Here is a 16,768-nt window from a genome sequence, read left to right as displayed (position 1 = left end):
TTGAAATTGTGAGGTTTAACTAAGTATGAACTTTTTGTTTTAAAACCTTAGGAGAAAAATAAATGGATGCAAGGGGAAGTGGAAGTGAACACATAAGGAACAGCCTACACAAAACAGATGTTATAGCATCCACATATGTGATGGCAATATAATAATTTTCCCACTGCATGGAAATGTGTTTGAGCAATTGTATCATTTCAGCCTCAGAACTCTAGCAACACTTATTATTAAACATACGAATCCTGTTTAATTTCTCTATTGACAGCAATCTTTAAACATGAAGCTAGAGCTAAGGACGATTCTTTTTAAAAAAGAAAGAGACTCCTGTAAATTTAGACTTCAAACGTGTCTTTGTGTAATCCTGTATAAGTCATGAATCCATGACTTTTCAGTTCGAGTTACACAAAAGTAGGAGACAAAAATTTTTCTTTGTGGGCGCCTGGGTGGCTCAGTGGGTTAAGCCGCTGCCTTCGGCTCAGGTCATGATCTCAGGGTCCTGGGATCGAGGCCCGCATCGGGCTCTCTGCTCAGCAGGGAGCCTGCTTCCCTCTCTCTCTCTCTGCCTGCCTCTCCATCTACTTGTGATTTCTCTCTGTCAAATAAATAAATAAAATCTTAAAAAAAAAAAAATTTTTCTTTGTTTATACAAACTTTCAGTTCTCAGAAATTCACACAAGTTTTAGATATAAATAAACATGTAATTTAAAACAATTACATGTGATAAAAGAATGTAAGACATATTCTATTCTCATTATTTTAAATGTAGGCCAGGAGAATCAATAACAGGAAGCTAAAGAAACTGGAATTTATTCAATAACAATAAGTAATTATAGATGTTTTCACTGGAATGGGGTCCTTCTGTCGGTGTCTTTTTCCCTTTTTATAAGAAATGGCACAGGTTTACAACTGAGTAGCTTCTTCAGCCTGCTTTCCAAACATGGACGGCCAGAGTAGCAACATCTTTATATTTGAACTATCCTTGCATGTTTAGTAAATGCTGATACAATTCCTTTAAATACTTGTGGGCTTTCTGCGTTTCAAATTATACAGTTCTTGCTTTAGTTCTTGTTTTTCTTTTTTCCTTTTCTATTTTATTATAGCCACTAAGGAAAGACAACTAGAAATTTCAGTATTTGGTGGGAAACCACTTATCTAGTTTTGAGATCATTATGTGCAATTCTAATTTTCATGTTAGCGTTAGCAAAAAATGCTACCAACTGTTCTGCCAGAATACTATAGGTGTACTTTTCTCCAACCTCCAGTTAAAAAACCTTATTATTCACTAATAGTGTCCTTAAAACACTTCCAATTCTTCTTTCATAACTTGATGCCAAAGTTTATGACATATATTTGGTTTTATTATATCATTACCCATTTGTCATACTAAATTTTGTTCTGGTTATCTATTGCTACATAACATTCTACTCCAAAGTTAAATGGCTTAAAAGAACAATATATTTTTTCTTAAATCTGGCATTTTAATTAATTAATTTATTTATTTTTTAGTCAAGAATTTGAGCAGGCTATTCTGTTCCAACCAGAGTCACACAATTGTAATCAAATTGCAACTGGTCTATTCTGGAGAGCATGGGTGATTTCACACACAATGGCTCATCACACATGGTCATGATGATTGGAAGTCTGATTTCAGTTGATCTCTTTTTCTACTTAATGTTGTCTCAGGATCCCTCTAGCATTGTAATGAAACTTCCTTATTTAAAAAAAAAAAAGCTTTATTATATTATAACTGATATATACAAAACTATACATATTTTATATAAAATGATGAGCTTGAACATATGCATATACCTATGAAACCACCTTGGAAATTTAGACCCCCATGAGAGTAATTATAGAACTAACAGTCTTCTGAAGGGTGAGTGTTACCACTGTCCTAACTGGGGGTCAAAGCTGTTACAGGTCAGCCAAGTTCAAGGAAAAAGGAAATAGAGGTCAATTTTCAATGGGTGGAGTGTCAAAGCATTCAGGTCTGTCCTTAATCTGCTTTAATGAAGGAACAGGGAGATTCAAAAGAGAAATGGAAGTTGTAAAAAGCAAAGTAACACATATGATAAATGAGAATCATATACATGTAATAAATTGAAATTAAAAAAAACTTCAATGGCTGGGGGTAAAGCATATTGTAAACAGTGAAAGAAAGATTGAATGGATATGAAGACAGTTAAAAAAAAATCATCTAATCTAAAAACTAAAGAGTACAAAGGAAAAAAAAAATGAGCCACAGTAATATGTAGGACAATACTGAACTTTCTAAAATACATGGAATTAGAATTACAGAAAGAAAAGAGAAAGATATAAAAGTGGGGAAAATATTTAAAGGAACTATGCTCAAATATTTCCCAAATAAAATGAAAAACACTGACTCAATGATCTAAAGTCTATGGCTGCTGAAAATTTGAACCTGTGAGATTTACTTTCTATACAAAAATGAAGTTTGTGAGATATCTCAAAAATTTTCTGGAGTCAGTATTATGTAATAATGGCCAGAAAACATTTTATTAGACAATTTAAAGTTGAAACCTCTAGGATGAATTTGTCAAGATTGTATAGAGATAGAAAACCTGTTTTCTACTTTACAAATTTTTATTCTGAAAATAATTTTAAAATAGCATTAATAGTCTTCCCTGGTAAAATTAGAGTATATTATGCAAAATTATGATGTGTCCTTCATAGCATTCTCCAAAATAAAAATTGAGCTTTCATTGGCAAACACACAGAAAACTAAAATAACATCATCTTTTAATTGACTATTATACAATTTGATTTTAATTCTACTTGAAAAGATATCAAAGAGATTAATCATTTTTCTTAATATTCCATTATTCTTGTATAAAACTATGAAAGGCCCTGAACACTGTACTGCTTTCAATTTCAAAGTCCAATTTGGCACTAGTAGAAACAAAGAAAAATCAATATTAACTGGGAGCCTCCAGAAAGATCTGATTTCCGAAGCTTCAGGTGACATATAGAGAGCAGTGGCTCCCCTCTGAGTGTTTTCTAGTGGGTCATATCTTCTCCAACATTGCTTCTGATTCCTCTGTTTGTAATCTACTTATTTGAGAAGGTAGATCTTATAGGAAAGTAAAAAGTACACTTATCAATCTCTATTTTACACTCCACGAGATTCCAAGAGAATAGCTCATTAAACATACTTTTTTAATTTACATTTTTTTGTTCTTCAAAAATATATTTTTCCTGTTTTGATATTTGACTATTTCCAATAACAATATAAATTACTATCAATTTTCCCATGATCCACATAATTCCACCATCTTAATGCATATACTGAAATTGTCCATACTGATTTAAACAAATAATTGAATAAGTAAATAAATGGAGAAGGAACAGATTTCCCTTGAAAAGTAAGTACAGTTATTAAATGTAGAAGAGATGTGGGAAATAGAAAATCAGTATTAGAAAATCACAGGAATAATCACTGCAGGCAAGATTTATTCATGAACAAGGGTATTTATAAAGTTTCAAAGTATCTCCCAAAGAGATTGAATTTTTTTTTAAATTTATTTATTTATTTGAGACAGAGAGAGAGAGAGAAAAACACCCAGTGGAAGGGCAAAGGGAGGAGAAAAAGGAAAGGAGACTCCCTGTTGAGCACAGAGCCCTATGCGGGGCTGGATCCCACAACCCATGAGATTATGACCTCATCTGAAATCACATCAGTTGTTAACTGACTGAGCCACCCAAGTCCCCCCTCAAAAGATAGTTATTAATTCTAAAGGGAAGCATGATACTCTACAGTAGAAAATCTAGTCAACACCATCTTAAGCAAGATTTATATCACCATTAGTTAAAGATATGGACATCACATAATTCCTGACATAATGCACTAAAAAGGGCATGTCATGGGGCACCTGGGTAGTTCAGTTGGTTTAGGGGTTGACTCTTGATTTTGGTTTATGATCTCAGGATCATGAGGTGGAACCCAGAATCAAACTATGAGCTCAGCATGAAGTCTGCCTGAGGTTCTCGGTCTCCCTCTCCCATAGCCCCTCACCCTGCTTGCACATGTACTCGCCCTCTCTCTCACTCTCTCAAATAAGTAAGTAAGTTAGTAAGTAAGTATATATATATATATATATATATATATATATATATATATATATATATTTAAAGCAGACATGTCGCTTCTATGGGACTTTTGTCAAAAGTGCATAATCTCGGGGGAGGAGTCAAGATGGCGGAGAAGTAGCAGGCTGAGACTACTTCAGCTAGCCAGAGATCAGCTAGATAGCTTATCTAAAGATTGCAAACACCTGAAAATCCATCGGCAGATCGAAGAGAAGAAGAACAGCAATTCTGGAAACAGAAAAACAACCACTTTCTGAAAGGTAGGACCTGCGGAGAAGTGAATCCAAAGCGACGGGAAGATAGACCCCGGGGGGAGGGGCCGGCTCCCGGCAAGCGGCGGAGCAACCGCGCACAAAATCAGGACTTTTAAAAGTCTGTTCCGCTGAGGGACATCGCTCCAGAGGCTAAACCAGGGCGAAGCCCACACGGGGTCAGCGTGGCCTCAGGTCCCGCAGGGTCACAGAAGGATCGGGGGTGTCTGAGTGTCGCAGAGCTTGCGGGTATTGGAACGGGAAAGCTGGCTACAGAGACAGAGCCGATAGTAAGCTCGCAGCTTGGGGTGACCTTGAACCGGTCGCAGGCTCAGTGAGCTCGAAGCGCGGCCGGAGGTCAGGCAGACGGGAGTAACTGGGCGCTGTTCTCTGAGGGCGCACTGAGGAGTGTGGCCCTGGGCTCTCGGCTCCTCCGGGCCGGAGACCAGGAGGCCGCCATTTGTATTCCCGTCCTCCGGAACTCTACGGAAAGCGCTCAGGGAACAAAAGCTCCTGAAAGCAAACCCGAGCGGATTACTCACCCCGGACCCTGGTAAGGGCGGTGTAATTCCGCCTGGGGCAAAGACACTTGAGAATCACTACAACAGGCCCCTCCCCCAGAAGATCAACAAGAAATTCAGCCGAGACCAAGTTCACCTAACAAGGAGTGCGGTTTCAATACTAAGGAGAGCAGCAGAATTCCAGAGGGAAAGAAAGCCAAGCACGGAACTTATGGCTTTTTAACTGTGATTTTTTTTAGTCTTGCAGTTAATTTAATTTTTTTCTTTTTCATTTTTTGTTTTTTTTTCTCGCCTTCGGGTAAAATTTTTTTTTAACTGTTACCTTTTTCTTTTTTAACGGTTTTTTACTACTTTATCTAATATATATATTTTTTCTTTTTTACATTTTTCTTAGGTGTTTTCTTTTTTTTAAATTCTATTCCTTTCTCTTTTTTTTCTTTCTTCCTTTTTGAACCTCTTTTTATCCCATTTCTCCCCCCTCACGATTTTGGATCTCTTCTAATTTGGTTAAAGCATATTTTCCTGGGGTTGTTGCCACCCTTTTAGTATTTTACTTGCCCTTTCATATACTCTTAACTGGACAAAATGACAAGACGGAAAAATTCAACACAAAAAAAAGAAGAAGAGGCAGTACCGAAGGCTAGGGACCTAATCAATACAGACATTGGTAATATGTCAGATCTAGAGTTCAGAATGACAATTCTCAAGGTTCTAGCCGGGCTCGAAAAAGGCATGGAAGATATTAGAGAAACCCTCTCTAGAGATATAAAAGCCCTTTCTGGAGAAATAAAGAACTAAAATCTAACCAAGTTGAAATCAAAAAAGCTATTAATGAGGTGCAATCAAAAATGGAGGCTCTCACTGCTAGGATAAATGAGTCAGAAGAAAGAATTAGTGATATAGAAGACCAAATGACAGAGAATAAAGAAGCTGAGCAAAAGAGGGACAAACAGCTACTGGACCACGAGGGGAGAATTCGAGAGATAAGTGACACCATAAGACGAAACAACATTAGAATAATTGGGATTCCAGAAGAAGAAGAAAGAGAGAGGGGAGCAGAAGGTATACTGGAGAGAATTATTGGGGAGAATTTCCCCAATATGGCAAAGGGAACGAGCATCAAAATTCAGGAGGTTCAGAAAACGCCCCTCAAAATCAATAAGAATAGGCCCACACCCCGTCACCTAATAGTAAAATTTACAAGTCTCAGTGACAAAGAGAAAATCCTGAAAGCAGCCCGGGAAAAGCAGTCTGTAACATACAATGGTAAAAATATTAGATTGGCAGCTGACTTATCCACAGAGACCTGGCAGGCCAGAAAGAGCTGGCATGATATTTTCAGAGCACTAAACGAGAAAAACATGCAGCCAAGAATACTATATCCAGCTAGGCTATCATTGAAAATAGAAGGAGAGATTAAAAGCTTCCAGGACAAACAAAAACTGAAAGAATTTGCAAATACCAAACCAGCTCTACAGGAAATCTTGAAAGGGGTCCTCTAAGCAAAGAGAGAGCCTACAAGTGGTAGATCAGAAAGGAACAGAGACCATATACAGTAACAGTCACCTTACAGGCAATACAATGCCCCTAAATTCATATCTCTCAATAGTTACCCTGAATGTGAATGGGCTAAATGCCCCTGTCAAAAGACACAGGGTATCAGAATGGATAAAAAAACAAAACCCATCTATATGTTGCCTCCAAGAAACTCATTTTAAGCCCGAAGACACCTCCAGATTTAAAGTGAGGGGGTGGAAAAGAATTTACCATGCTAATGGACATCAGAAGAAAGCAGGAGTGGCAATCCTTATATCAGATCAATTCGATTTTAAGCCAAAGACTATAATAAGAGATGAGGAAGGACACTATATCATACTCAAAGGGTCTGTCCAACAAGAAGATTTAACAATTTTAAATATCTATGCCCCTAACGTGGGAGCAGCCAACTATATAAACCAATTTATAACAAAATCAAAGAAACACATCAACAATAATACAATAATAGTAGGGGAAAAAGGTTCCATGCTCCTGGATTGGAAGAATAAATATTGTGAAAATGTCTATGCTACCTAAAGCAATCTACACATTTAATGCAATTCCTATCAAAGTACCATCCATCTTTTTCAAAGAAATGGAACAAATAATGCTAAAATTTATATGGAACCAGAAAAGACCTCGAATAGCCAAAGGGATATTGAAAAAGAAAGCCAACGTTGGTGGCATCACAATTCCGGACTTCAAGCTCTATTACAAAGCTGTCATCATCAAGACAGCATGGTACTGGCACAAAAACAGACACATAGATCAATGGAACAGAATAGAGAGCCCAGAAATAGACCCTCAACTCTACGGTCAACTAATCTTCGACAAAGCTGGAAAGAATGTCCAATGGAAAAAAGACAGCCTCTTCAATAAATGGTGCTGGGAAAACTGGACAGCCACATGCAGAAAAATGAAATTGGACCATTTCCTTACACCACACACGAAAATAGACTCAAAATGGATGAAGGACCTCAATGTGCGAAAGGAATCCATCAAAATCCTTGAGGAGAACACAGGCAGCAACCTCTTCGACCTCTGCCGCAGCAACATTTTCCTAGGAATTACGCAAAAGGCAAGGGAAGCAAGGGCAAAAATGAACTATTGGGATTTCATCAAGATCAAAAGCTTTTGCACAGCAAAGGAAACAGTTCACAAAATCAAAAGACAACTGACAGAATGGGAGAAGATATTTGCAAATGACATATCAGATAAAGGACTAGTGTCCAGAATCTATAAAGAACTTAGCAAACTCAACACCCAAAGAACAAATAATCCAATCAAGAAATGGGCAGAGGACATGAACAGACATTTCTGCAAAGAAGACATCCAGATGGCCAACAGACACATGAAAAAGTGCTCCATATCACTCGGCATCAGGGAAATACAAATCAAAACCACAATGAGATATCACCTCACACCAGTCAGAATGGCTAAAATCAACAAGTCAGGAAATGACAGATGCTGGCGAGGATGCGGAGAAAGGGGAACCCTCCTACACTGTTGGTGGGAATGCAAGCTGGTGCAGCCACTCTGGAAAACAGCATGGAGGTTCCTCAAAATGTTGAAAATGGAACTGCCCTATGACCCAGCAATTGCACTATTGGGTATTTTCCCTAAAGATACAAACGTAGTGATCCAAAGGGGCTTGTGCACCCGAAGGTTTATAGCAGCAATGTCCACAATAGCCAAACTATGGAAAGAACCTAGATGTCCATCAACAGATGAATGGATAAAGAAGAAGTGGTATATATACACAATGGAATACTATGCAGCCATCAAAAGAAATGAAATCTTGCCATTTGCGACAACATGGATGGAACTAGAGCGTATCATGCTTAGTGAAATAAGTCAGGCAGAGAAAGACAACTATCATATGATCTCCCTGATATGAGGAAGTGGTTATGCAACATGGGGGCTTAAGTGGGTAGGAGAAGAATAAATGGAACAAGATGGGATTGGGAGGGAGACAAACCATAAGTGACTCTTAATCTCACAAAACAAACTGAGGGTTGCTGGGGGGAGGGGGCTTGGGAGAAAGGGGTGGGATTATGGACATTGGGGAGGGTATGTGCTTTGGTGAGTGCTTTGAAGTGTGTAAACCTGGTAATTCACAGACCTGTACCCCTGGGGATAAAAATATATGCTTATAAATAATAAAAAATTAATAATTTTAAAAAAGTGCATAATCTCAGTTTAATGATGAGAAAACATCAGATAAACCAAAATTCACGAACATTTAATAAATAACTGATCAGGACTTTTCAGAAATGTGAAAGTCATGAAAAACAAGGAAAAACTGAGGTACTGTAATAGTTTGGAGGAGACTAGATGCTATATGGGATGCCTAATTAGATCCCAGATCACATAAAGTACATTGGTGGAAAAGAAGAACTGGTAATATCCAAATAAATTTTGCAGTTAATGATTTTATTAGCCATTTTCTTAGCTTTGATAATTGTTAATATAGTTAGGTAAAATGTTAATTCAGGGAATCTGAGAAAAGACTATACAGGAACCCTCTTTATTCTTTTCACAATATTTTGAAGGTCTTAAATTATTTCAAAAATAGGAAGTTAAAGGAATGGAGAGAAAGAAGGAACTATCATTCCTTCTGGGTTAACATGAGTGAAACTTGTTAAGACCATTGTATTTATGGATTCATTTCCTCCTCACAGAAATTATATGGAGTAGGTTTTATCATTATACAAATTCTGTATATGAGGAAACTTAGGTATGGAAAAAGTAAGTAAATAATCAGTTGCTGTGGATTGAATTATGCCCCCCAAAAGCTGTATCCAAGTCGTACCCACTAGTACCTGTGAATGCACCCTTATTTAGAAATGGGGTCTTTCCAATTTCCCCTAACTCACTTCTTCTCTCCTGAGACAAACCATGAGAGACTGTGGACTCTGAGAAACAAACTGAGGGTTTTGGAGGGGAGGGGTTTGGGTAGTGGGTGAGTGGGGAGGGGTTTGGTAGTGGGTTTGATAGTGGGTATTATGGAGGGCATGTATTGCATGGAGCACTGGGTGTGGTACATAAACAATGAATTCTGGAACACTGAAAAGAAATAAAATAAAATAAAAAGATTTTTAAAATTAAAAAAAAAGAAATAGGGTCTTTGTGGATGTGTTTAAGTTAAAATGGGGTCATACTGCTTGAGATGAGCCTTAATTCAATTAATATTATCTTTATAATAAAAAGGGGTATTTAAAGGCAGATAGACAGAGAGAGAAAAACATGAAGATGGAGACAGAAACTGGAGTGAAGCATCTATCAGAAAGGAATGCCAAAAAATTTTGGCAACTGCCAGAAGCCAGGAGAGTAGGGTAGAATAGATTTTCCCTTACTGCCTCCAGAAGAAACAGACCCTGACAATATTTTGATTTTGGATTTCTAGCCTCCTTAACTGAGAGACAAATTTCTTTTGTTTTAAGCCACCAGCTTATGGTGCTTGATTATAGTAGCCCTAAGAAAATACACCAGTTCACATGGCTATTATGTATGTGAATTTAAATTCAGTCACTCACTTAAAAACCCTCAATCTTAGCTACTACTACTTTGAATAGAAATTAATCTGACCAAAGTTTTAAGACATTCACTGAACCAAAAACATGGAACAAATCCCATGTTTTCCTGACACTTCTTCTCAATGAGATCTGATAATCTGGGAACAAATTACACTTCTACTTTTAATCAATTGTGGATAACAACATAAATAAAGAATGACTATTCTGAATATTTAAATATCTCAATATTTGTATTATTTAACTATATTTTAACCTTTAATATCTATCATCCTTTGGATTCTTTAAATTTGTATATTTTCAGCAAGAATTTTTAAGCTAAGGAAAAAAAAAAGAATTCCTAAGTAAATAAATGATTCAAAGACAAATTTTGAATTGGCCTCATAATATGGAAAAGGCCACCTTTAAATGATAATTTAGAAAGAATTAAATAACTCTTTCACGTAATTGAAATATTTTTATCTTTGAGTTTTATTGAAAAATTTTAATTATGTGGTCAAAAATTGGTATTAAAAGAAGGAATATTTTGTACATAGTGTATATTTTAATAAAAAGATGACCACCATTGAATATATTTCTAAAGTCTTCAAAATACTGTTATCAGATTACTTTGGTTCTTAATGTCAGTAATTCAATGATATCATCACTGAAATACTTTTACAATTATTTCTAAAGAAAGAAATTATAATTTTTCAAAAATATCATTTGAAAATTTTTCATTAATATCATCTGTAGAACTATAGTGTTCAAATAATCAGATTGTATATTAGCAAAGGCAACTGAAAAATGAAACTAAAAATACATTTAAATCGCATTAAAGTGTAGAAAATACCTAGAAAAATTTTAACAAAAAGTATACAAGATCTGTACCAAAAGCTTTTAGTACTGCTGAGTAAAATTAAAGGACACCTTAAAAAATAGAGACACAATCTCTGTTCATAAGTCAGATAATTCAATAGTTTCAAGATGTCCTCTGTCTCCAAAATGGTTTATATAGTCATATAAATCTCAATATAATCTCAGCAGGAATTTTGTAAAAGCAGATGAAATTTTTTAAGTGTATATAAAAATGAAAATGCCCTAATATAGTCAAAACAGTTTTATAAAATAAAGAAGTTGACGTTCTTAGCACTACTTATTTATGAGTTAAGAGATAGCCATCTGATATATCAAAAATATTTTAAAAAATCAATACCATTCAAAATATTTGTGAATTATAGATTAATTTGAAGTTTGTCAATACATTAAATTATGAAATTTGATGTTAAGATTTTGATTAATGTCTAGAGAACAGAAATTCCTCTAACTTCAGGATAAGAAAGCTTTTTTCTTATGATGCTACCTGCTTATAAATGAGAGAAATGATTTAACATATTCAGAAACAAACCTACAAATATCCCATGATAAAATTTCCATAAAAGCAAGGTAACTGTCCAAATATGTCAAATAAGGTAATTTCAAATAATATAAATAAAACATCATAAGTAATTCTAGTTATTTTACTTATTTTTTATGTTTATCATATGCATATTCTTTCTGTAAGAATTTGTCAAATTCCTATAGAGAACTAGGAACTGAGGTGAATGTAAGCATTAATCAAATGCCTACTGAGCACCAGAAAATGGAATGAATGCTCAGATTGAAAGATGAATAAAATGCACAGTTTGGCTTTTCTGCATAGTGGGGGAAGATAAAAGAGGAAACAAAAAGAGAATTGTTATTTACAAGAGACAAGACTTGGAAACAAGCTAAGTGTCCATAAATAGATGAATGGACAAGGAAAATGTGGTGTGTACACACACACACACACACACACACACACACTAGAATATTACATAGCCATAAAAAGATGAAATTGTCCCACTTGAGACAACATGGATGGACCTAGAGGGTATTATGCAAAGTGAAATAAGTCAGAATGAGAAAGATAAATATGATATGATTCTATTCGTAAGTGGAATCTAAAAAAATAAATGAAAAGCAGAATCAGAATTACGAACAGATAACAAAGTGATGTTTACCAGAGGGGAGGGCGGTGGAGGGTTGAGCAAATGGGTAAAAGGGAGAGGGAGACAAATGCCTTCAGTTATGGAATGAGTAAGTCACAGGAATAAAAAAGCAGACATAAGGAATCCTGTCTATGATATTGTAGTGATGTAATGGAACAGATGGTAGCTACACTTGTGGTGAACATAGCATAATGTATAAATTCATCAAATTGCTAAGTTGTATACCTGAAACTAATGTAACATTGTATGTTAGCTATACTCAAAAAAGAAAAAAAATTGTGTTTTCTTCTAAAAGAACATCCTCTCATCCTAGCTGGGAGTCCATCTGCTTTCAGGGACGTTGAAGGAAAGAAAGAAATATAAAGTTGTTTGGTTCAAAACATGTATTTATCACTGGAGTATCTTCTAATTTGCCTGCCCGAGTACATAGGCATATTGTGAGTGAAATCTCTATTTTTGTTTAAGCATATTCAATAAACTATGTTAATTGAGACCTGCAGCATATGGAGTGTTCATTCCTATCACGTCAAACCCTTGAGACTTTTTTTCTGTCTTCTCAGAACCCAGAATCAAATTCAACAAAAGTGGTCCTTGGACACAAAATGCTCCTCTCCTTCAATGAACAACCATTGTCTCTATCCGATTATGGGAACAGTTCAAATAAAATAAAATAATCTCATTGTAGACATTTCAACAGATAACTTGGCAGAGAATAATACATAAACCAGAGAGAAGCACCACCTAACAGTTATAGCAGTAAGAACTATTAAAAATTAGTTTGTTCAGCACACAGAGCATACTCGGGGAAGTTGAGGCCATTTATCAAATTACCCCTCTATTTATTCTAATGTTATCTGAGCCCCATGTTCTACAAAACTGTATAGAGAAACAAAGGAATTAAAAGAAGTCCTCAGGATATCTCATGTGACTATAACATTGGGAGAAAGACTATCTTCATTTTTGTGATCAGAAAATCAAACAAAAAGTAGTTGTCCTTTTCCTCCATTGTGCTATATTTGTCAGAAGTAGTGTCAGAAAGTAGGACAGTATTAAAAATATCAATTGCTTATTTATTTTGCTGAGGAATTAGCGCTAATTTACCTTTTTAAAAAAAATTTTTTAGAAGCACACTACAATAGTTAATTTTATTTGTTCAAGGGCTCATATTGCAAGCATTAAACCAAGCATGGGCTTTAATTCTGTGAGCCCAGATTCACATATTTAGGAAGATAAAAGCAAACTGCGATCCATGTATATGGATGAAAAACTAAAGGCTCACAGTTAATCACATTGTAGTTTTAAATTTCTATAGCCTAGAAGCCAGGAGTCACAGATCTTTTAGGTCTTTCTGGATGTCCCACAAGGTATCTGCACCTTTCTTGAGCTGGGCAACCTCATCATCTTTCAGTTTCTGGTTGATCACACTGGTTAAGCCCTGAGCGTTCAGGATACAAGGAAGGCTCAGGAAGACTTCGTTCTCAATGCCATACATCCCCTTCACCATTGTTGACACTGGATGAATCCTGGATAGATTTTTCAACATGGACTCAATGAGATCAGCCACACTTAATCCAATAGCCCAGTTGGTATATCCTTTTAGCTTGATGACTTCATAGGCACTTTCCACCACCATTTTATGCACTTCCTTCCAATTTTCACTATTGTTGTCTGTTCCCATATCTGGATTGAGTTCCTGAAGAGAAACACCTGCCACATTCACTCCACTCTACACAGCCACACTTGAATTATCACGTTCTCCCAAAATCCATCCATGGCAGTTGCTGGAATGAATGCCAAGTTTTTCAGCCATAAAATTGCGAAATCTTGCAGAATCCAGATTACACCCACTTCCGATCACACGATGCTTAAGTAGTCCACTTAGTTTTCAGGTAACATATGTGAGAATATCCACTGGGTTGGAAACCACAATTATGATACAATCAGGACTGTACTTGACTATCTGTGGAATAATGAATTTGAAGACATTAACATTCCTCTGCACCAGATTGAGCCGGCTCTCTCTCCCTGCTGCTGGCGGACTCCCACAGTCACCACCACAATCTTAGAACTGGCAGTCACAGAGTAATCTTTATCTGCCACAATTTTAGGTGTCTGAAGAAATAAGCTCCCATGCTGCAGATCCATCATTTCTCCTTTGAGTTTATCTTCCAAAACATCCACAAGGGCAAGTTCATCAGCCAGGGACTTTCCCAGAATGCTGATGGCACAGGCCATACCAACTTGTCCAACACCTACTACGGTGATCTTATTGTTTGGGACGGCTGCCTCTTCTTCTGCAACTGGTGCAATCAGTTTTTCCTTAAGAGTTGCCATTGTGCCTGGAGAGAACCCGCTTGGAGGGCCCGGCACAGAAGACAACGTTCGCTGCCTAGCTGCTAATTTTAATTTATAACTAAGTGTAGTTAAATATGAGTTTAAACAAATATTTTCTTAATCTTTGATATTTTTCAGTGCTAAGTCTCATTCAGCAACATTTTTTTTTCATTTACAGTGAAAGAGTAGTCCCCATCTTATTTAGACATTTCACCCAAACCAATAATTCCCAGATAATCGAAGAACTTTTGTATGACTTTCCTTGAGGATTTTTAAGTAATCCTCATTAACAGAGTACAATTCCATTGGTAAAAATAGAATGCTAATAACAATTAGATTAATTTAGTATGAATGAATTCAATAAAAATAATGTTAAATATGTAATTAAGCATTTCAAATAAATGTTTTTATTAATTATTATGAAATAGTGGCTACTGGGTCATAATCATTTGGTTTTGGTTTTTAATAATATAAGTTGTTGGTTAAGAACATGGACTTTGGATTCACAGAAACCTAGGTTGATTTTTAGTTTTACGATAAATTGCTGTGCATTTTCTGATAATGTATTTTCAGGCCTCACTTTTCTCCTCTAGAAAATGGAGATGATAATGCAATATTCACGGTCATTTGGAAAGTTAAATAAAATTTTTTATGCAAAGCACTTAATACAGTATCCAGTGCTAATAGCTATTCAATAACAGCCTAAACATGTGTGTTGTTAGAAATGAATCCTTATTACATCAGAACATGATATCTAGAACTTCCCAAGGGCCTTAACTGTTTTTGTTGTCCAATGTGCAATTCTGATTAGGGAAAATGAACCAAGAAGGCATTTTCTTTGCCACCACTTTACATGGACCATTTTAGTTACATCACTGCCTGGATTGTTGCTTTCATTCCTTTCCTTTGTTTACTAACATAAGAAAAAAAAAAAAAAAGAATGAGTTCTCCTGATTTATAAGATTCCAAATCACCTGAGAATCTAGAAAAAGGTGTATGTGTATATTTCTATTTTGGAAAACAATTTGTTATTTTAAAATTTTTTGTCAAGATATGAAGAGGTTTTGTGAATAAAAAAAGAAAGAGCAATTCTCTTTCAAATTTAACTTTCATTATGTGATTACATTGTGTATGTAGCAGAGTAAAGAAATAATCAAGTCTACATTTACTCCACACTTTTATCTTCCTTTAATTATTAAAATAAAAACCCTCAAGAAAGTATAAAAAAAAACTGTCCAAAAATAAACCAAATAAATGGTAACTTCATTTCTCAAATACATTAATTGAAATATGCCTTCTTCAATTGCTATGGTAATTTATAAAATCCAAAGCAGTGGTATCTCCTAATGCCCGGTCCAGGGCAACAACACTTCAAAAATAGCATTTTCTTGAGATTCAAATGTAATTTTGTTTTTCCTGGGCAAATATAAAAGCTAAGTACACTCTATGTGCCTCCCAGCTCAGACTGATCTTGTACCAAAGACTTGATAAGGGTATGTATAGCATCTAGAAGCAGGAAACTGGAATGCTCCACCTGGAGAAAATTCTTCAAGAGGTGAATCCCTATGGAGACACTGACTGAAAGGAAAACTATGTTCAGATCAACACAGCATGGAAACTGTGATACTCTGAACACTTCTCAAAGGTATAAAATCTAACTCTTAGTTTTAGTTAATAAACTACACTGATAGTCTTTCTTCTCTTTTATAAAGATTATACATCTTCCAAATTTATGTCTACATGTTATATAATAATTCCATGTTAAAAAACATTAAATTTTGTGGTTTTACAGTAATAATAAATAATTTAAAAACTAGATAATAGAAAATATACAACGTGGAAAGGCATAGAATACTTAAACAAAATGTAATCTCTTAATTCAGAAATAACTTTAAAATCCTTAATATTTTATATAATGCATGAAAACATAAGATAAATATTTTTACACAATTTGTAAAATTGTACAAATTTTATACCATGTTTTTATATTCTTTTTTCTTCAATCTTTTAATATTTTCCTTCTCTAGTATTATATGCATTTTTAATTATTTTTCAGAGATATACTGTTACTGATTAGTTATATAGCATTCCACTGCATAAATTGCTATAGTTGAATTAATATATTCTTGGACACATGTGCATTTAAAAAATTTTTTTGCTATTTGTATGCCTTCAGAGGTAACACTACATGCTTATTCCCTAATGACTTATATGGTAAAGAATGACAAGCATATATTTCCTAAATTAAATAATTTTTAAACTCATGGACTGAAATATATTTGGTTATTTATTTCTAAATGCCTAAGATAGTGAGATCTGTGAAACTGAATGCATTATTTCATAGTCCTTTACTTTTAAAAGTCTTCTTTATTATCCTCATAATCTTCACATAATCTTCATGCTTTACTTTTTCTGCTTTGTACATACCTCCTTAGCTTTGGACAGTGTCTGGGGACCATCACACAGATTTAGGGATG

The 16,768-nt window shown here is 35.2% G+C and overlaps 1 pseudogene; it reads right to left on the bottom strand.

The window, feature by feature from the left end:
- Positions 1-13,284: 13,284 nt before the first annotated feature.
- On the bottom strand, positions 13,285-14,340 carry LOC131812475 (L-lactate dehydrogenase B chain-like; annotated as a pseudogene).
- Positions 14,341-16,768: the final 2,428 nt, after the last annotated feature.

Source organism: Mustela lutreola, chromosome 12, assembly GCF_030435805.1.
Source record: "Mustela lutreola isolate mMusLut2 chromosome 12, mMusLut2.pri, whole genome shotgun sequence".
In the NCBI taxonomy this organism is placed as follows: Eukaryota; Metazoa; Chordata; class Mammalia; order Carnivora; family Mustelidae; genus Mustela; species Mustela lutreola.
This window is presented reverse-complemented; position numbering and strand designations above follow the sequence as displayed.